Genomic DNA, 20,985 nt, shown 5'->3' with positions numbered 1-20,985 from the left:
TAAAATGTTTACGTGTCCGGATTTCCTTGTCTGATGCAGATGTTAAAAGAACATCTTCAGGTCCAAGTCCTGTGAAGTCAGTGACCTCCAGCGTCTTATTCACTAAAGTATCTCCAGTGCCTAGAACAGAAGACATTCTTTCAATATTTTCAGAATGAATGATCTAAGTATCTGATTAGTGAAGTTTAAACTAAGGGAAGAAATGGTAACGAGCATCTCAGACTTAGTAAGAACATTCTGCTGAGTTTGTTTTAACCTTTGCAGTTTATAAGTACCCTCTCAAATGCTTAAATCTTATAGCAACACTATGAGGTTTATTTTGTCCATTTTATAGATGAGGAAAGTCTCAGAGGAATCACAGCGCTTGTCTAAGATCACGTAGCTGGCAGGTGGGGACCGGAACCCTAGACTGCAAATTGTACGACCTTTCAACTTTTTCATGGATACCACTTAGAGATGAGCTGAAATTATCAGAAAACTATCAACATTTTATCTTTGGAATTATAGAATCTTAGAATCGGAAGTGGCCTTCCACATCAGAAATTCCAAACCCCTCTCTCATTTTTCAAAATGGAAAAAGAAGTTTTGGAGAACTACGGCCTGTCCAGAGGCAGGCCTCTGGTTTGAGCCGTGGTGCGGCTGATGGCGGCCCCTCCACGCTGGCCTCCGGCTGGTCCTCAGATTTCATTCGCAGTTGGAGGCAGTGGGCTGAGCTGTGGGAGGCCGCTCTGTCTGCTTTCCTGTATCAGAGGCTCCACACACCCCGCCCTCTTACAGGAGCCTGGGCCTCGCTCAAGGAAACTGGGTTTTTTTTTCCTTTCTTTCTCTTTTTGTCATTTCTTTTTCTTCTTTCTTATTTACCCTGCAGGTGAAGGGCAAAGGCTGTAAAAGAAGCGTCTGGTCTTCAGTGTTCCTTACCCCCTCCCCTGTAAGACCCGGTTTTGATACAGCCTTTGAGAGTTAATAAGAATGACCCCACTTACCTCTCCATTTATTTACTGTTATTATTGAACCATTCACACCTCCGAGCCCAGTTGTGTCTTCCTTTCTTTCTCTGATGCCCCGGGTATAGACCATACTGTCTGACTGAGGGTGGGCTTTGCCCAGAATCCAACAGACCTTGCCCCTGTCTTGTAGGGATAACTACCAGCCTTGGAGGCAGATTGCATTGTTTGGCCTTGCACATCGCTCTTTTTTATGAGTCTAACCCTGATAACAGAAGAGTGCAGATCCAAATTTTACTGGTAATCAAACAAATGCAATGAAATACCAGTTTTGACTATCAAATAGGCAAAATATTATCTCAGAGACCTTGGTAGTGTATCTGGCAAGAGGGTGAGACAGTGAGCACTTATCCATTGCTGCTGTAAATATGAATTGCTATTCCTTTTGGGCATACAGCCAGCTACCTATTAAAAAATACAGAGATTAAATTCAGTAATGCCATTTTTGTTCATTTATCCTGTGAAATCAAGGGTCCAGTTTGTAAGGTTCTATGTCCGAGGAAGTTTACTAAAGCTCAGTCTGTGACTGCAAAAAAACTAGAGACAATTTGAATTTCTGTCAGGAAATGTTGAATAAATTATGGTTTATCTGTAATTCAGAATATAGCATGCAGTTACTTTTTAATAAGTGAGGGTTATATGTATACACTTGGAAAACTGTCTATATGATATAAATGTAGACATAGAGTAACAGAGTAACATTAGCAGGGTGACCTTACCTTTGGGAAAACCCAAGTCTCTGTGTGTATTGTTGTTGTCGTCAGTCACTGAGTCGTGTCCGGCTCTGTGACCCTGTGCACTGCAGCACATCAGGCTCCTCTGTCCTCCACTGTTTTTCTGACTTTGCTCAAACTTTGCTCAAATTCACGTCCATTGAGTTAGTGATCCTATCTAACCATCTCATCATCTGCAGCCCCCTTCTTTTGCTTTCAATCTTTCCCAGCATCAGAGTCTTTTCTAGTAAGTTGGCTTTTTGAATCAGGTGGCCAAAGTATTGGAGCTTTAGCTTCAACATCAGTCCTTCCAATGAACATTCATGGTTGATTTCCTTTAGGATTAATTGGTTTGATCTTCTTGCAGAGTAAGGGACTCTCAAGAGTCTTCTCCAGCACCACAATGTGAAAACTTCAGTTCTTCAGCACTCAGCCTCTTTATGTTCCAACTCTCACATCTGTAGATGACTACTGGAAAAACCATAGCTTTGTTTATACAGACTTCTGTCAGCCAAGTCATCATGTCTGCTTTTTAATGTGCTATCTAGGTTTGGTTTGTCATAGCTTTCCTTCCAAGGAGCAAGTACCTTTTAACTTGACGGTTGCAGTCATCATCTGCAGTGATTTTGGAGCCGGAGAAAATAAAGTCTGTCACTGTTTCTACTTTTTCTCCTCCTATTTGCCAAGAAGTGATGGGACCAGATGCCGTGATCTTAGTTTGTTTAATGTTGGGTTTCAAGCCAGCTTTTTCACTCTTCTCTTTCACCTTCATCAAGAGGCTCTTTAGTTCCTCTTCATTTTACTCCATTAGTGTTATCATCTGCATATCTGAGGTTGTTGATATTTCTCCCGGCAATCTTGAATCCAGCTTGTGCTTCCTCCAGCCCAGCATTTCACATGATGTACTCTGCAAATAAGTTATATAAGCAGGGTGACAGTATACAGCCTTGATTCATTCCTTTCCCGATTTTAAACCAGCCCATTGTTCCACATCTGGTTCCAACTCCTGCTTATTGACCTGCACACAGGTTTCTCAGGAGACAGGTAAGTTGATTTGATATTCCCATCTCTTTAAGAATTTTCCGTAGTTTTTGTGATCCACACAGACAAAGGCTTTAGTATAGTCAGTGAAGCAGAAGTAGATATTTTTCTGGAACCCCCTTTCTTTCTCCATAATCCAATGAATGTTGGCAATTTGATCTCTAGTTCATCTGCCTCTTAGACACCCAGCTTGTACACTTGGAAGTTCTCGGTCCATGTATTGTTGAATCTCAGCTTGAAGGATTTTGAGCATCACCTTGCTAGCATGGGAAATGAGCACAGTTGTATGGTAGTTGGTAAAGATTCTGCCGGCACTGCAGGAGACTTGGTTTCTATCTCTGGGTCAGGAAGGCCCCCTGGAAAAGGAAATGGCAACCCAATCCAGTATTCTTGCCTGGAGAATCCCATGCACAGGAGTCTGGCAGGCGACAGTACATGGGGTCACAAAGAGTCGGACACGACTGAACGACTACCACTTTTACCCTTTGGACATTCTTTGGCATTGTCCTTCTTTGGAATTGGAATGAGAGCTGACCTTTTCCAGTTTTGTGGTCACTGCTGAGTTTTCCAAATTTGCTGACATGTTGAGTGTAACACTTTAATAGCACCATCTTTCAAGATTTTAAATAGCTCAGCTGGAATTCTATCACCTCCACTAGCTTTGTTCTTAGTAATGCTTCCTAAAGCCCACTTGACTTCACACTCCAGGATGTCTGGCTCTAGGTGAGTGACTACACCATTGTGATTATTCAAGTTATTAAGACCTTTCTTTTTTAGTTTTTCTGTGTATTCTTGCCACCTCTTTCTAATCTCTTCTGCTTCTGTTAGGTCCTTCTGTCCTTTATCATGCCCATCCTTGCATGAAATGTTCCCTTGATATCTCCAGTTTTCTTGAAGAGACCTCTTGTCTTTCCCATTCTATTGTTTTCCTCTATTTCTTTTCATTGTTTATTTAAGAAGGCCTTCTTTTCTCTCCTTGCTATTCAGTTGGGTATATCTTTCCCTTTCTCTCTTGCCTTCTGTTTCTCTTCCTTTCTCAGTTATTTGTAAAGCCTCTTCAAACAACCACGTTGCCTTCTTGCATTTCTTTTTCTTTGGGATGGTTTTGGTCACTGCCTCCTGTACAGTGTTACAAACTCCCATCCGTAGTTCTTCAGGCACTCTGTCTACCAGAATCTAACCCCTTACATCTATTCATCACCTCCACTGTATAATCATAAGGAATTTGATTTACATCATACCTGAGTGACCTAGTGATTTTCCCTACTTTCTTCAATTTAACCCTGACTTTTGCAATAAGGAGCTGATAATCTGAGCCACAGTCAGCTCCAGTTCTTGTCTTTACTCACTATACAGAGCTTCTCCATCTTTAGCTGCAAAAGACATAATCAATCTGATTTCGGTATTGACTATCTGGTGATGTTCATGTGTGGAGTCTGTTGTGTTGTTGGAAAAGGTTTGCTATGACCATTGTGTTCTCTTGACAAAACTCTGTTAGCCTTTCTCCTGGTTCATTTTGTGTTCTAAGGCCAAACTTACCTGTTATTCCAGGTATCTCTTGACTTCCTAGTTTTGCATTCTAATCACCTATGATGAAATGGACAGATTAATGATGCATCCCAATAAACCCATGGTAAAAAATTAAAAATACATTTAAGACACCTAATCTTCTGTACTTCATAGCTTCAGGACAGAAATAAAGGACAGAAATGGTATAGATCTAACAGAAGCAGAAGATATTACGAAGAGGTGGCGAGAATACACAGAAGAACTATACAAAAAAGATCGTCATGACCCAGATAACCACAATGGTGTGATCATTCACCTAGACCCAGACGTCCTGGAATGTGAAGTCAAGTGGGCCTTAGGGAGCATCACTATGAACAAAGCTAGCAGAGGTGATGGAATTCCAGTTGAGCTATTTCAAATCCTAAAAGATGATGCTGTGAAAGTGCTGCACTCAGTATGCCAACAAATTTGGAAAAGTCAGCAGTGGCCACAGGGCTGGAAAAGGTCAGTTTTCTTCCAATCCCAAAGAAAGGCAATGCCAAAGAATGCTCAAACTACCACACAATTGCACTCATGTCACACACTAGTAAAGTAATGCTCAAAATTCTCCAAGCCAGGCTTCAACAGTACGTGAACTGTGAACTTTCAGATGTTCAAGCTGGATTTAGAAAAGACAGAGAGGAACCAGAAGTCAAATTGCCAACATCTGTTGGATCATTGAAAAAAGCAAGAGAGTTCCAGAAAGACATCTACTTATGCTTTATTGACTACGCCAAAGCCTTTGACCGTGTGGATCACAACAAACTGGAAAATTCTTCAAGAGATGGGAATACCAGACCACCTGACCTGCCTCCTGAGAAATCTGTAAGCAGGTCAAGAAGCAACAGTTAGAATCGGACATGGAACAACAGACTGTTTGAAAATTGGGAAAGGAGTACATCAAGGCTGTATATTGTCACCCTGCTTATTTAACTTACATGCAGAGTCAGTTCAGTTCAGTCGCTCAGTTGTGTCCAACTCTTTGCGACCCCATGAACCGTAGCATGCCAGTCATCCCTCTCCATCACTAACTCCCAGAGAGTACATCATGCGAAATGCCAGGCTGGATGAAGCACAAGCTGGAATCAAGATTGCTGGGAGAAATATCAATAACCTTAGATATGCAGATGACACCACCCTTATGGCAAAGCGAAGAAGAACTAAAGAGCCTCTTGATGAAGGTGAAAAAGGAGAGTGAAAAAGTTGGCTTAAAGCGTAACATTCAGAAAACTAAGATCATGGCATCTGGTCCCATCACTTCATGGCAAATACATGGGGAAGCAAGGACATAGTTACTTTATTTTTGGGGATTCCAAAATCACTGCAGATGGTGACTGCAGCCATGAAATTAAAAGACGCTTGCTCCTTGAAAGAAAAGCAATGACATACTTAGATAGCATATTAAAAAGCAGAAACATTACTTTGCCAACAAAGTTCTGTCTAGTCAAAGCCATGGCTTTTTCCAGTAGTCATGTATGGATGTGAGAGATGGACTATATAGAAAGCTGAGCACCAAAGAATGGATGCTTTTGAAATGTGTTGGAAAAGACTCTTGATAGTCCCTTGCACTGCAAGGAGATCAAACCAGTCAGTCCTAAAGGAAATTAGTCCTGAATATTCACTGGAAGGACTGATGATGATGCTGAAACTCCAATAGTTTGGCCACCTGATGCAAAGAACTGACTCATTGGAAAAGACCCTGATGCTGGGAAAGATTGAAGGCGGGAGGAGAAGGGGCCGAAAGAGGATGAGATGGTTGGATGGCAACACCGACTCAATGGACATGACTTTGAGCAAGCTCCGGGAGTTGATGATGGACAGGGAAGCCTGGCGTGCTGCAGTCCATGGGGTCACAGAGTCAGACACGACTGAGCCACTGAACTAAGTCTTAACTTCATAGCTTTGAGTCATCTACCTTAAACATGCTCAGAACACTGCCATTAGCCTACAGTTGGGCAAAGTTGATACAAACCCTATTTTATAATAAAGTGTTGAATGTCTCATGTAATTTACTAAATACTGAAAGTGACCATTGGGATAGTTTTCTGGGTACAGGATGATTGTAAGGGCATTGGCTGTTTACCCTCCTGATGGTGTGACTAACAGGTAGCTGTGGTCTGTGGTTTGAGAGTATCGGATGGCATGTTGCGAACCTGAGAAAAGATCAACATTCAGAATGTGAGTACAGACTCTACTGAATGCCTATCACTTTTGAGCTGTACTGTAAAGTCTAAAGTTGTCAATGGAACCATAGTAAGTCAGGCATCATCAGTATGTGAGTATTCAGAGGGGTTGGCAGGATACCAACTCAGCTGATGAAATTTATGCTTCGAGGGCAGACAGAATGTGGAAGGAGACAGCAGCATATCTGTGTTGTTTGCCTTGCTATAACAAGCACGCAATGAGTTTATGATTTTTTTTTAATAAAGTGAAAAAAATTTTGAGAGAATAGGTTAGACAGATGGGTTATAATCTAGTTTCTGTCACTTAATAGTTGTGAGAGATTTGGTAAAGTATTTAACCTCAGTCCTCATCTGTAAAGGACTTCCCTGGTGGCTCAGACAATAAAGAATCCGCCTGCAATGTGAGAGACCTGGGTTCAATCCCTGGTTTGGGAAGATCCTCTGGAGAAGGGAAAGGATACCCACTCCTGTGTTCTGGCCTGGAGAATTCCATGGACAGAGAAGCTTGGCGGGCTACACAGTCCATGGCATTCTCAAAGAGTTGGACACGACTGAGTGACTTTTCCTTTCACTCATCTGAAAAGGGGAGTAATACCTACATCCCCATGTGTGATGCAAGGCAGTAGCATATGCAAAGCACATTGTAGTCCCTCTGTAAACATTAGTTTCTTTTCCCTTCTATACAAGCAATTTGTAGTAGAATATTAAAACACAAGCAAAATATGTTGGCTGTGGTACCAGAGTGTGTTATCCTGATGTGCTCAGTGTGGCACTGGCCTACAAAAGGGGTGATACGTGTCTCTGCTCCCCTTAATCCTTATGGAGATGAAGAATAATGTGCAATGGCACCAGGGCTCTCTGGTGTTATTTACCTGGTGCCTCAGTTACAAGTAACCCAGCTGCAAAGTAGAGAGGAAGGAAGAGGGCCGCTGAATAGCCAAAACAGATGTCTGATGTTCTGGCTTCTGTGGGATCATTTATTCTTACTTTAGATAACCTGAACAAGCTTTTCCAGTAACGATGCTATGGCAGTTACGCTGAGAGCAGACAGGAGGGTCTTAGCCCAGGCGTGCATGGAGGACTAAAGTGCGAGCACAAGTACTCAGGAAGCCAGATGGTCTGGGGGCTAGGCCCTGTTTTCACAATGAATAACTGGTCTTCATAATGACGATGCTGAATTATTAAATTAATTCATGCTTCATATAATCTTGTAAAGGCCCCTAATTAGAGGGTGATACAATCTGGAAGTATTAGCTCCAAAGATGATTAAACTTTTCAGTTCCATTGTGTAAAAAAGTAAGTTTTGTTTTGGTATTAGTGCCAGAATATAACAGAGGTCTTTATCCTATGAGGGAAGATAGTATAGCTGCCTATAGTTAGAAGTCTGGACAGCCAAGTGTGGCAGGTGTTATAAATTGTTCAAACAGGATTTTTAACTTGGAACAACAGAATGATCTCTCGCAAGTACATTATTTGCTTTTTGACTAAAAGAATATCCACAGTCTATAATCAAAAATCCTTGGGGCCTGGTCAGTTTTGGAATTCAGAATTTTTCAGGTTTCTTAAGCAGTAGTATGTAATTTAGTAACTGCAGCAGAGTCTGACGTAGCATACAATGGTCAAATATGTTAATGTTTCTGTAGTGAAGGATTTATTAGGACAAAGAGTGGGTAGCTTATTTAAATAACAAAATCACCAAAATGAAATAGTGGGATAAATACAGAATGTAAATACTCTAGTAGTCTTATTTCTAAGAAAACATTTTGTAAATCTTTCAAGATACACAGGTTTGAATTCAGCTAAATATGCCTGTGCAAAGACAAAGGTGAACATCCGTGGCCCCTGGTTGCTTGAGCGTCTTAGGGGAGGAACCCCAGTGCGTGTCGCCAGCAGCAGCCGGAGCGCCCCCTGCTGGCAGGAGCAGGACTAAGGGCCATTTTAAGTACTTCTCAGGTCAAATGGGAGAAGGCAATGGCACCCCACTCCAGTACTCTTGCCTGGAAAATCCCATGGATGGAGGAGCCTGGCAGGCTGCAGTCCAGGGGGTCGCTAAGAGTTGGACACGACTGAGCGACTTCACTTTCACTTTTCCCTTTCATGCATTAGAGAAGGAAATGGCAACCCACTCCAGTGTTCTTGCCTGGAGAATCCCAGGGACGGGGGAGCCTGGTGGGCTGCTGTCTATGGGGTCGCACAGAGTCGGACACGACTGAAGTGACTTAGCAGTAGCAGCAGCAGGTCAAATGCTTCGCTAATTTAGGTTTCCATCTAAGCAGTCCCTCTTAAATTATGAAAATCACCATAAGCTCACGCTCACTGATAAATGCGGCATGGTTCAAGGCTAGCCCCTGACTAATAACACAATTTCACCATCCCACGTAGGGCTGTTTTTTTCCACCCGTGTTTACAAAGTCATATCCATCATCACTGTTATCCTCGTGATGATCTGTATTTAAAACCGTTTCACACAGTCATTAGGATAGCTACTATCAGAAAACCAAATGACAGGTATTGGAAAGGATGCGGAGAGACTGGAGCACCTGTGCGCTGCTGGTGGGAATGCAAAATGGTGTAGTCACTGTGCAAAAGTAGTGTGACAGTTGCTCAAAAAATTAAAAATAGAATTACTATATAATCCAGCAATCCCATTTCTGGCTGTATACTCAGAATAATTTAAAACTGGGTCTCAGAGATATTTGTACCCCCATTTTCATGGCAGCACTATTTTCATTAGCTAAGACATGGAAGCAACTCAAATATCCATCACTGATGAATGGATAAGCAAATTATAGTATATACATACAAGTCAGCCTTAGAAAAAGAAGGAAATTCTGCAATATGCTACAGCATGCATGAACTTGGAGGACATTAGGCTAAGTGAAATAAGCCAGCCACAAAAAAGACAAATACTATATGATTCCACTTACTTGAGGTACTTGTTGTTCAGTCACTCAGTTGTGTCCCACTCTTGCAACCCCATAGACTGCAGCACGTCAGGGTTCCCTGTCCTTCACTATCTCCCAGAGCTCGCTCAAACTCATGTCCATCAAGTCAGTGATGCCATCCAACCATCTCATCCTCTGTAACCCTCTTCTCCTGCCTTCAATCTTTCCCAGCATCAGGGTCTTTTCTAATGAGTCAGATCTTCACATCAGGTGGCTAAAGTATTGGAGCTTCAGCTTCAGGATCAGTCCTTCTAATGAATATTCAGGATTGACTTCCTTTAGGATTGACTGGTTTCACCTCCTTGCAGTTCGTGGGATTCTCAATGTCTTCTCCAACCCCATAGTTTGAAGGCATCGATTTCTTCCGCGCTCAGCCTTTTTTATTGTCCAGCTCTCACATCCATACATGACCACTGGAAAAACCACAGCTTTGACTATACACACCTTTGTTGGCAAAGTAATGTCTCTGCTTTTTAATATGCTGTCTAGGTTTGTCATTGCTTTTCTTCCATGGAGCAAGCGTCTTTTAATTTCATGGCTGCAGTCACCGTCCACAGTGATTTTGGAGCCCAAGAAAACAAAGTCTGTCACTGTTTCCATTGTTTCCGCATCTATCTGCCATCAAGTTATGGGACTGGATGCCATGATCTTTGTTTTTTGAATGTTGAGTTTTAGGCCAGCTTTTTTCACTCTCCTCTTTCAACTTCATCAAGAGGCTCTTTAATTCCTTGAGATACTTAGAGTAGTCCAAATCATAAACACAGAAATTATAATGGTGGTTGTCAGGGGCTGAGAGGAGGGAAGTCTGGGGAGTTAGTGTTTATAGGTAAAAAGTTTAAATTTCACAAGATGAAAAGAGTTTTGGGGATGGATGATATGGTGATGGTTGTGCAACAGCGTAACTGTATTTTAATACCACTGAATTGCACACTTAAAAATGGTTGAGATGGAAATTCCCTGGCGGTCCAGTGGTTAGGACTCTCTGCTTCCACCACAGGGGACACAGGTTCAGTCCCTGGTCAGGGAATTAAGATCCTGCATACTCTGTGGTGCAGCCAAATAAACAAACACCAGTCCTTAAAAAAAAAAAAAAAAAAAAAGATTTAGCAAATATTCACTTACCAAAAAAGGGTTAAGAAGATTAATTTTATGATGTGTATTTTACCACAGTAAAAAAAAAAATACATTCACTCACACACACAAAGCCACTTCAGCATTTTCTCACTCGAGATACGCCCAATGGAAGTATCATCATCAATGCGGAATGCTTCTTTGATGTCAGTTTATACTTTTAGCTCATAAACTTTTAGCAATAAGTCTTCTCATTAGTGATAGGAAATCCTTTAAAGTATTCATCTGTGGATTTAGCCTCAAACATCACTGTAAACAAAAAAATTCAAGCATTATTAAAAATAGACTTTTAATTTTGAAATAATCTTAGATTTTCAGAAAAATTGAAAAGATAGTACAGAGTTCCCATATACCCTGAGCCCATCTTCCACTAATGTTAAATAACCATGGCATATTTGCCAAAACTAAGAAATTAACAATGGTATTGTACTATTCCTTAAAGCCCACACTTCAGCAGATTTCACCAGTTTTCTCATTAATGGCCTTTTTTCCCCCTGGTCTAGGATCCAATTCAGTTTACCCTGCTGCATTTCATCATCATGTCTCCCTGGTTTCTCCTTGAACCTATGGCAGTTTCCATCTTTCCTTTTTTTTCACAACCTTAAAACTCTAGAGAAGTGTTGGTGAAGTATTTTGAAAAATGTCCCTTGAATTGAGTTTGTCTGAATTTTCTCATGATTAGTGACTGTTTATGCATCATATCAGTGAAAAGCACTTTTAATATTGATGTATCACTGTAATTCCAAGCCTGAGCACCTAATGGCATCCTGAAGATTGAACTTTTCCAGAAAGTCTTTGATTCTGAGACCCTTGTTAATTTCAGCAAGCAAGCACCTAGGACAATATTTGTCTTACTTGTTAAATGATTTTACTTGTTCTTCACTGAGGATAATTCCACATTGGCATCACAGGAAATTCAGGGTGGTCTTGTGGAGCACTTCTCTAGGAAAAGTAACATCTTGCAGTCCTTCCAAGGCAGCCTGCCTGCAGGGAGTACCGCTGTAAATCCTCACTGACCCATCACCGTACTTCTCTGGTTACCTGTGTCCCGTGTGCAGCCCCGGAAAATCACAGTGTTTTTCTGGTTACCTGTGTCCCGTGTGCAGTCCTGGTAAATCACAGTATTTCTCTGGTTACCTGTGTCCGTGTGCAGTCCCGGTAAATCACAGTGTTTCTCTGGTTACCTGTGTCCCGTGTGCAGTCCCGGTAAATCACTGTGTCTCTCTGGTTACCTGTGTCCGTGTGCAGCCCCAGTAAATCACAGTGTTTCTCTGGTTACCTGTGTCCGTGTGCAGCCCCGGTAAATCACAGTGTTTCTCTGGTTACCTGTGTCCTGTGTGCAGCCCCAGTAAATCACAGTGTTTCTCTGGTTACCTGTGTCCCGTGTGCAGTCCCGGTAAATCACAGTGTTTCTCTGGTTACCTGTGTCCCGTGTGAAGTCCCGGTAAATCACAGTGTTTCTCTGGTTACCTGTGTCCTGTGTGCAGCCCCGGTAAATCACAGTGTTTCTCTGGTTACCTGTGTCCTGTGTACAGCCCCGGTAAATCACAGTGTTTCTCTGGTTACCTGTGTCCGTGTGTAGTCCTGGTAAATCACAGTGTTTCTCTGGTTACCTGTGTCCGTGTGTAGTCCTGGTAAATCACAGTGTTTCTCTGTGTGCAGTCCCGGTAAATCACAGTGTTTCTCTGGTTACCTGTGTCCCATGTGAAGTCCCAGTAAATCACAGTGTCTCTCTGGTTACCTGTGTCCCGTGTGCAGCCCCGGTAAATCACAGTGTCTCTCTGGTTACCTGTGTCCCGTGTGCAGCCCCGGTAAATCAGTGTTTCTCTGGTTACCTGTGTCCCATGTGGAGTCCCAGTAAATCACAGTGTTTCTCTGGTTACCTGTGTCCTGTGTGCAGCCCCGGTAAATCACAGTGTTTCTCTGGTTACCTGTGTCCCGTGTGCAGCCCCGGTAAATCACAGTGTTTCTCTGGCTACCTGTGTTCTGCGTGTAGCCGAGGTAAATCACCGTATTTCTCTGCTTACCTATGTCCTGTTTGCGTTGTGCAGCGCAGGTAAATCACGTGCGCCTTTCTGACATCTGAGGGGCTGCCCCCTCCAGACGCTGCTAGTTTGTCTACGGGGCAGCAGTCACAGCACCCCCACGACCTGTGGTCACTCTTCAGTGCTCTGCACGTCTTTCCGAGAGTGTATCTCCAGGAAAGAGTTGTTTCGTCTACACTGTCAGTTTGTTCAAGGATAAGGTTTTCATCAGGCATGAGTTTATCAAATTTACCCATATAATTTTCTGATCATTAGAAGCTTTTCCCACTTGATTTCCAGATCATTTCACACAGTGATGCTTCTTCAACATGCCCTCTAAGGCACTTCAGTCGGGTCCAACTCTTTGCAACCCCATGGACTGTGGCCTGCCAGGCCCCACTGTCCATGGGATTCTCCAGGTAAGACTCCTGGAGCGGGTTGCCTTGCCTTCCTCCAGGGGCTCTACCCCCGCTTCTTCAGTATCTATAGCCAATTCTAATAAATGTTCACACAGACCTTCAGGTTCCGTTCTTCGTGGCATATATTCCAGATACACATTCCCTTCTTGTGGAATCCACTGAGCCAAAACTTGGTCAAGGTCTTAACTTTTTTTGTTCTATGCAACATTTTCTGGTTTTTTATTTTTACTAATTTTTGTCCATCATCACTGTATACCTTAAACAACATCTGTTTCTTTAAGTCATATTTCATAATTATTCTACTTCATAATCTCCAGTAAGATGCCTCACAGACCGCAGGATCAAGCTTCTGTAATAACGTCACTGTGCTGTGCTGTTGTTAATGAAAGACACTTCTTTTCTTCTTTTTATCTTCTCACTATTACCACAGGGTATCTTTGACTCTGTTTGACGTTTTTACGGTTATAAAAGAACCAAAAAAAAAAAAAAGGCAACAAAACACCAGTATTCAGCAGATATTTTGGGAGGAATGTTATGACACAACTGAGTCTTACGTCAGTTCAAGCAGTTTTGCTGCAAAATAAGTTTTGTGCCAAAGCTATGAAATAACTTGGTTTCAAGAGCTCGCAGACTTCAGAATTGCCAATAAGCAACTATGGGCCCATTTAAAAAATCTTTTGGCCACGACTCATATCATGTGCGGTCTTAGTTCCTGACTAGGGATTGAACCTGTGTCCCTGCATTGGCGGTGCAGAGTCTTAACCACTGCATTAAGGGACATCCTCAATGTCCATCGTTATGTCCCTGTCCATATCAGGGACATCCCATGGGCCTACTCTTTTTGGAAGATATGTTTCATGTAATGAAAGAAATAATAGTTCCCTTCATGAGAAAATGTTTCTTGAGCACCTAGGACAGTGAGAATACATTTTTGTTTGTTTTTAACCAGAGACCCCTTTAGCCTTGGAGCTCTAGCTGCCAAACAAAGGTTCTGGTTGGCACTGAAATTTCATTTATAGAAACGACAAATATTTTGACTTGTACAAAATAATACAAAGTAATACTCAAAATTCTCCAAGCTAGGCTTCAACACTTTGTGAACCAAGAACTTCCAGGTGTTCAAGCTGGATATAGAAAAAGGAGAGGAACCAGAGGTCAAATTGCCAGCATCCGCTGGCTCGTCGAAAAAGCAAGGGATTTCCAGAAAAACATCTACTTCTGCTTCATTGACTATGCTAAAGCCTTTGACTGTGTGGATCACAACAAACTGTGGAAGATTCTTAAAAAGATGGGAATAGCAGACCACCTGACCTGCCTCTTGAGAAATCTGTATGCAGGTCAAGAAGCAACAGGTAGAACCAGACTTGAAACAACAGACTGGTTCAAAATTGAGAAAGGAGTACATCAAGGCTGTATATTGTCACCCTGTTTATTTAACCTATATGCAGAGTATATCATGCCTGTCCTAGGCCTTGTAGGATGAGCGGCTTCCAGTGGGCAGGTGGGGAGGCACCCCACCCTGGCGTCCGTGCCCTCGCTCTTCGTCAGTAGCAGATCCCCTTATTTGGCTGAAAGAAGGGCCAAATACGCTTCCCCTTCTCCCTTGCGACTAGTAGAGACCACTGACTGAAATTCCCGCCAACAGCAGGTAAGCAGAAACGGTGTATACGGCTCAGGCAGTGAGGCAGGAATGTGCAGTGAGTTTGTAAGTCTTTAAGGAGCTGAGGGAAGTAGCAAGATGGCATAAGGTTGTTTCTCAGTAGCAACTCAACACCGAATCAACACGACGAATCACACAGAGGCCAGCCAGGTGCTTGTCCATGGGATCAATACCACCCAACAGCAAGAAACTTCCTTAGGAGAGCTGCTGTCCCTGGCCCTTCCGTCTGAGGGAGAGAGGCCAGCGCCCTGGCTTTCACACCCCATTCATGACCCGGCTCCTACAGCCCAGCTGTCATCCTGTCAGACACTTCTGTGTATTTAGCATTTACATTTAAAGAAATTACTACAGAGTAGGCCCAATTTTAGCTTACCTTACCTATTAAAAAACAAACAAATAGAAAAACAGCCAGAAGAATGAATTTAGAAGACAAGCCACTGAAAAGGGTAGTGTCAATATTTAAGCTCCTATAATAAAAATACTACAATAACACTCCAAGGACTGCAGTCCCCTGGTTTCTGCCTGTTCCCCAGGGCCCTGTGTGAGAGGCACAGAGGCACTTAGTCACATCTTCAAGTCAGCTGTACTTCCTCGGGATCGTTTCACACACTTACTGAAATTTCAGTCACAACACAGGTGTAGCTATGGGATATGACTAGAACTCAACATTTCCCAGTCTCTGACGAGGGTATTTCAACTGGAAAATAGATGTAAAAGTCAGTTCTGCCAAAACTGACAGTAAACATAATAAGTCTTTGGGTCTGAAGTGGATTTTTTTGGTATAATAACCAGGTATTTGAATTACCAAGAAGTGTCTTAGCAATGGCACCCCCACTTTATGGTTTTAAAATAGAAAATATAGCCAGAAAGAATCTCCACCTGGACGAAATTTAGTGTGTCAGCACTACAGAGATTTTAGAAAATGTCAAATGTACAGATTCTATTAAAAGGGAGGTGCAACCTTTTAGTTGGAACCTGAAACTGATGTCCTTTTAATTTGTCAAGTCCTCCCCTGAATGTTGTGACCTCATGCAAGTTCTACCAATCCAATTATATGACAAAGTATACAAGAAGGAATTCTTTAGTTTATTTACATTGCTATACGTCAGTTTCTTCATCATTTTGCTTAAGAGCAAGAATATTAACAGAAGTTTCTTGTGTTAATAATCCCTCAGGTACTTCTGCAGAACTCTGGGGCTGCAAATGCATTCTGCAGCACATGTTTGCCAAACGCAACATGTTTTTGGATCAGCAAAACTTTTTGTAAGATGTTCCCTAGTTCCAAGACTTTCTAACTTGTTCTGGATTTCTGGGTAGATGTTTGTCATTTTTCTTCCCCCAAAAACTACTGCCTGACCTGTGAAACTCAGAACTTCTAAGTGCAACATACTGATCCGTTTGACTCCCTTACTGATGGGTGCCATCGACACAGCCTAGGCTCATCAGGGAGACAAAGCCAGGTGCTGTTCATGTCCCCTGGGGTCCAGGCTTGATGTGAAGCAGGAAACCTTGGCCAGGGCCTCCCGGGGTTTCAGAGATAATATGGACAAGCAGGTCCTGGGAAGGCTGGTTGAGAAAGAAGCTGTCCAGGGAGGCCACCACATCAGACTGTTACTGTTATTTTAGAGGCTTCATTTATCATCAACAAAGCCTGGTCAGCTCTGTAACTGCTAGTCCACTTTTCAGCTTCACAAACTTTTCTAGGGTGAGCCCGTTAAGAAATGCAGAGTCTCTGGCCCCACCCTGGACCTAGTGGATCAGAACCTGCATTCTTCATAAGATCTCCCAAATGATTCGTCTGCACATTAAAGCTTGATGGCCCTGGGATAGGAGTCTTGAGGTGAGCAGAGAAGGGGAATTGTGTCAAGTTGACCAGGTGTGCACAATAGGATGGGCCAACAGTCAAGCTCGAGCTTGTACGCCCCGAGTGGCTCATGGCCCCAGTCCCCACTGTTGTGTGATTTCCTCCAGTAGCTCTTAGGCAGCTTGAGTGTAGAAACAAAGGCCTGCATTTGGATTAACATGAGGTTGGAGATCAGCAGAGGAGGCATGTCTGAAAGAGAGAAGGCACAGAGTTAAGCATGCGATCATGAGGATGGTGCAGAATGGCGCTGAGGCTGGGTGGGAAGGAGAGTGGCCGTGAAGAAAGAGGATGACAGCCTGCATAGTTGTGATGACTTAAAGCAGATTATCTGATAAAGTGGGGGAAAGCTGCCTGGCAGAGCAGCGGTCCGAGACTGCTACACAGGAGCTGTGGAACTGTGGCGAGGCATAGAGATTGTTATGGGTGAAGGAAATGTTCTGTATCTGAAGTGTCTGTTATGGTATCCCCTGGCCACATGTGGCTATTGAACACTTGAATATGACTGCTGTGACTGAGGGGCTGAACTCTTAATTTTATTTGATTCCAATTAAAATAACCACTTGTGGCTAGGGGCTACCATCTGGAAAGGCCAGGTCTAGAGTCTGCAGTCTTATGGGATCCAAAATTGTACATTCCGGCAGAAGTTTTTATTCAAAATATAAATTTGCATGCTAAAGTATTTTAGACCTAAAATTAACCCAAAGACACAGAACTCAAGTCTTAATATAATTCTCAACTGCGTATCATCCATGGTCGATATGAAACAGAGGCAGAGCCACTAAAGGAAGGAAGGAGATCAAGATAGAAGATGCGACAGGGAGCAGGGAGCAGTCACACTCTTCTCTGGCTGGTCACCTGAGACCAAGAAGGCACTTTGTGGCGGGTGGGCCAGTGCCTCTTATTTCCAGGGCAGCAACGGGAACCAGCCTTCAAGAGCTGTGCCTGGGATGTCTGCTCCCAAGGAAAGGGCTAGGGCTCCCAGCTTCTGGGGAGAGACAAGGAGGACTGGGATGTGGTCCCTGGAATTCCTGACAGCACAGTCTGCTCTGACTCCCTCTTCTGCCACCAGGGATTCTCAACTTCAGTTGCCTAAACATCACAGGGAGCTGGAAGAATCCAGATTCCTAGGCATCCTCTGGAGATTCCGATTTAGTAGGTCTGGAATAGAACCAAGAAGCTGAAAAACAGTTACTTAGTTTCATTGAAGTTGTGTTAAATACAAAAGGATGTACACAGTGAACAGTGTATCTTTCTCCAACCCTGGCTCCTAGAGCCCAGTTCTCCCCCACTCTTGCGTGATTTCCTTTTCTCACATTTCAAAAATGGCTCCTATCTGACGGGTGTGGCTACAGGTGGTCCACTGTCGCGGTTACATAGCAGTGCATCACACGCGTGCACCGGTTTATCCAGCCTACCGTCGGCGAGCCTTTGGGCTGTTTCTAGTTTCTGGCTGTTGGGAAAAAATGCTGAAAGGAAAATTCTGGGACGCGAGTCCTAATGCACAGAAGCACACGTTTCCGTATGGTCTGTGCCTGGAATGGAGCTACCAGGACACGGGGTGGTTGTGTCAAGAGTAGACCCACCTCCGCTTGTCATTGTCAGCATTGAATTTTTGCCAATCAAGTGAATATATAATTGTATTTCATTATGGTTTTAATTTGCATTCCCATCATAATTAATGAAGTTTAGCATCTAGACTCTCTCTCAGAGGGCTTGCCTGATTGTTCAGTCCATCCAGGAGACTCTTTTGACCTTAAAATCAGCCGATTAGGGACCTTATTACAACTACAAAGTCCCTTCACCTTTGCCATATTCTGTTGGTTAGAAGCAACCAGTGGTTCAGGCTTCACTGAAGGGGGAGGGATTACAGAAGCTCTGACCTTGCTCAGGGTCACCTTAGTATGTGTCTGTGTCAGGGGGTGTGAAACTGGCTCTCATTACCCACCATATATTCCGTTCACATGTCCAGTCCTAAATACACACAGAATGATAGAATTGCTAACTCATACCTTTGTGAGCCCAGATGACCACTTGGCTTATTTGTCTACGGTTCTTTTCATCTTAGCCTTATATTAATAGTACCCATTCAAAATGCTAATTTCCAGTTACTTAACCACACCTTCAGTGTGGTTATATTGTCATTTGTAATAGGTGCAATTGTAACTGGTTCCAAATTTGAGGTTCCTCCTTCACACACCCCGGTTGATTTTCGTCTTTTGTGGGGGTGCTGGGAGCATTCTGTGGTTTCTGAGCCAAAACTGTACAAAAGGGACACTCAAGAGAAACATTGCTCTTTCCTCATCCCAAGGAACCTGTCCCAGTTCCTCTCTCCGGCTTTTTTCTCTGCCCTCTGAAGGTTTAATAACTTCCCTGATGGTTCAGACAGTAAGGAGTCTGCCTGCAATGCAGGAGACCCAGGCTGATCCCTGGGTTGGGAAGAGCCCCTGGAGAAGGAGATGGCAACTCACTCCAGTATTCTTGCCTGGAGAATCCCATGGGCAGAGGAGCCTGGCAGCTGCAGTCCATGGGGTCACAAAGGGTCAGACATGACTGAGCAACTTCACCTTCTTTCTGAAGGTTTAGCTGCTGGTTTATTCTTCCTATATTTTGTACAAATGACCAGATACAGGTGTGTTTTCTTACATTCCCTTCTTTCTTGCATACAGGGTATCTTAAATACTCTTTTGCACTTTGCTTTTTTTCCCACTTCAGAGCCTCGGAAATCATTCCAAATCAGTTCATAGATTTGATCTCATTTTTTAAAACCAATGAGCATTGACTTCCATTATGCAATGTACCACAAGATTTTCAACTATTCTCCTATGTGTAAACATTTAGGTTGTTCCTAGCATTTTGGATTTTACAGACAATGCCACAGTGACTAATGTTTGGTCAGTATAAATTCAAACGGAGCTCGATAATCTTAGCAGATGTCAAACTGTGGAACCCTGACATCCCCATCCCTCACAAGCCCGTGTTGCTTCTGAGTTGCCTACGTTAGACTCCGTGCAGTCACTGCCCTTGAGATTCGATGGAGCTGCTGGATTCCCCTGACGTTCCAGTCCCTCTGAAGTGGGCCTACTAAAGACTCAACAACGACCCTCCACCTGCCCCTCTCGGGTAGGCGCTTTCATTTCATGCTGCTCCATCCCAAATCAACTTTCATGACCTTATTTTCATCTTTGGGGTCGCCCCTTTTCTTCACCCCTGTCCCCAATCTTTTCATCTCAGCTGAGAGTTTCAAAAGATAACAAAAATGTATCCTGCAGTAAGCTACCGTTCTACAATGCCGATCTTCCTCAAAGACCCTTCACACAGGAGTTATTCTTTGTGCTTTCAAGTATTCTGAATGTTACTGGCCTTTTTAAACTAGAGTTCCAGAGGAAGTCCCTTGTGGTCCAGTGGTTAGGGGACTTCCCTGGTGGCTCAGATGGTAAAGAATCAGCATGCAATGCAGGAGACCTGGGTTTGATGCCTGGGTTGGGAAGATCCCCTGGAGAAGGGAAATAGCTACTCACTCCAGTATTCTTTGCCTGGAGAATTCCATGGACAGAGGAGCCTGATGGGCTGCAGTCCATGAGGTGGCTGAGTTGCACATGACTGACGCTCCAGTGGTTAGGACTCTGTGCTGTCACTGCTGTGGCCCAAGTTCAATCCGTGGTTGAGAAACTAAGGTCCTGTAAGCTGTGCAGCATGGGAGAACAACAGAAACCAAAGCAAAACAACTGGAGTGCCACAGTGGGACATCGGTGGACCTCAGGGACACTGTCCTGCAACGTTTATATAAGACTGTGTCTGCATTTATCTGGGAGAGGAGCTATTAAGAATTCAACCAACCTTGCTTAAAAAAGGCTAAGAACCAGTATGTTAAATTCTGTATTTGTTTTTTTAACACAGATTGGCTGGAGGGAAAACGTTCTGGCTGGGATCATTCTTAAATTCATGTTCAGGTAAATGAGTATTCATTTTAGCTGAAAATTTTTAATTTATACAAGTTTTTAAAAAAAGTAAAGTATATATTAAATATATCTTTTGGACAAGTAAAACTAAAAAGCATTCATTTTAAGACAGCATATTAAAAAGCAGAGACATTACTTTGTCAACAAAGGTCCGTCTAGTCAAGGCTGTGGTTTTTCCAGTAGTCATGTATGGATGTGAGACTTGGACTGTAAAGAAAGCTGAGCCCCGAAGAATTGATGCTTTTGAACTGTGGTGTTGGAGAAGACTCTTGAGAGTCCCTTGGACTGCAAGGAGATTCAAGCAGTCCATCCTAAAGGAGATCAGTCCTGAGTGTTCACTGGAAGGACTGATGTTGAAGCTGAAACTCCAATACTTTGGCCACTTGATTCGAAGAGCTGACTCATTGGAAAAGACCCTGATGCTGAGAAAGACTGAAGGCAGGAGGAGAAGGGGACGACAGAGGATGAGATGGTTGGATGGCATCACTGACTCA

General features: G+C 43.1%; 1 long non-coding RNA gene across 1 annotated transcript in view; it reads left to right on the top strand.

Moving 5' to 3' along the window:
- LOC139186966 (uncharacterized) overlaps positions 1–20,985 on the top strand; it is a 50,115-nt gene that overhangs the window by 14,490 nt on the left and 14,640 nt on the right. Inside the window, exon 2 of the long non-coding RNA XR_011570670.1 lies at positions 20,430–20,482. This is a non-coding gene — a long non-coding RNA (uncharacterized lncRNA). The remainder of the gene's footprint in view (positions 1–20,429; positions 20,483–20,985) is intronic.

Source organism: Bos indicus, chromosome 14, assembly GCF_029378745.1.
Source record: "Bos indicus isolate NIAB-ARS_2022 breed Sahiwal x Tharparkar chromosome 14, NIAB-ARS_B.indTharparkar_mat_pri_1.0, whole genome shotgun sequence".
Lineage (NCBI taxonomy): Eukaryota > Metazoa > Chordata > Mammalia > Artiodactyla > Bovidae > Bos > Bos indicus.
This window is presented reverse-complemented; position numbering and strand designations above follow the sequence as displayed.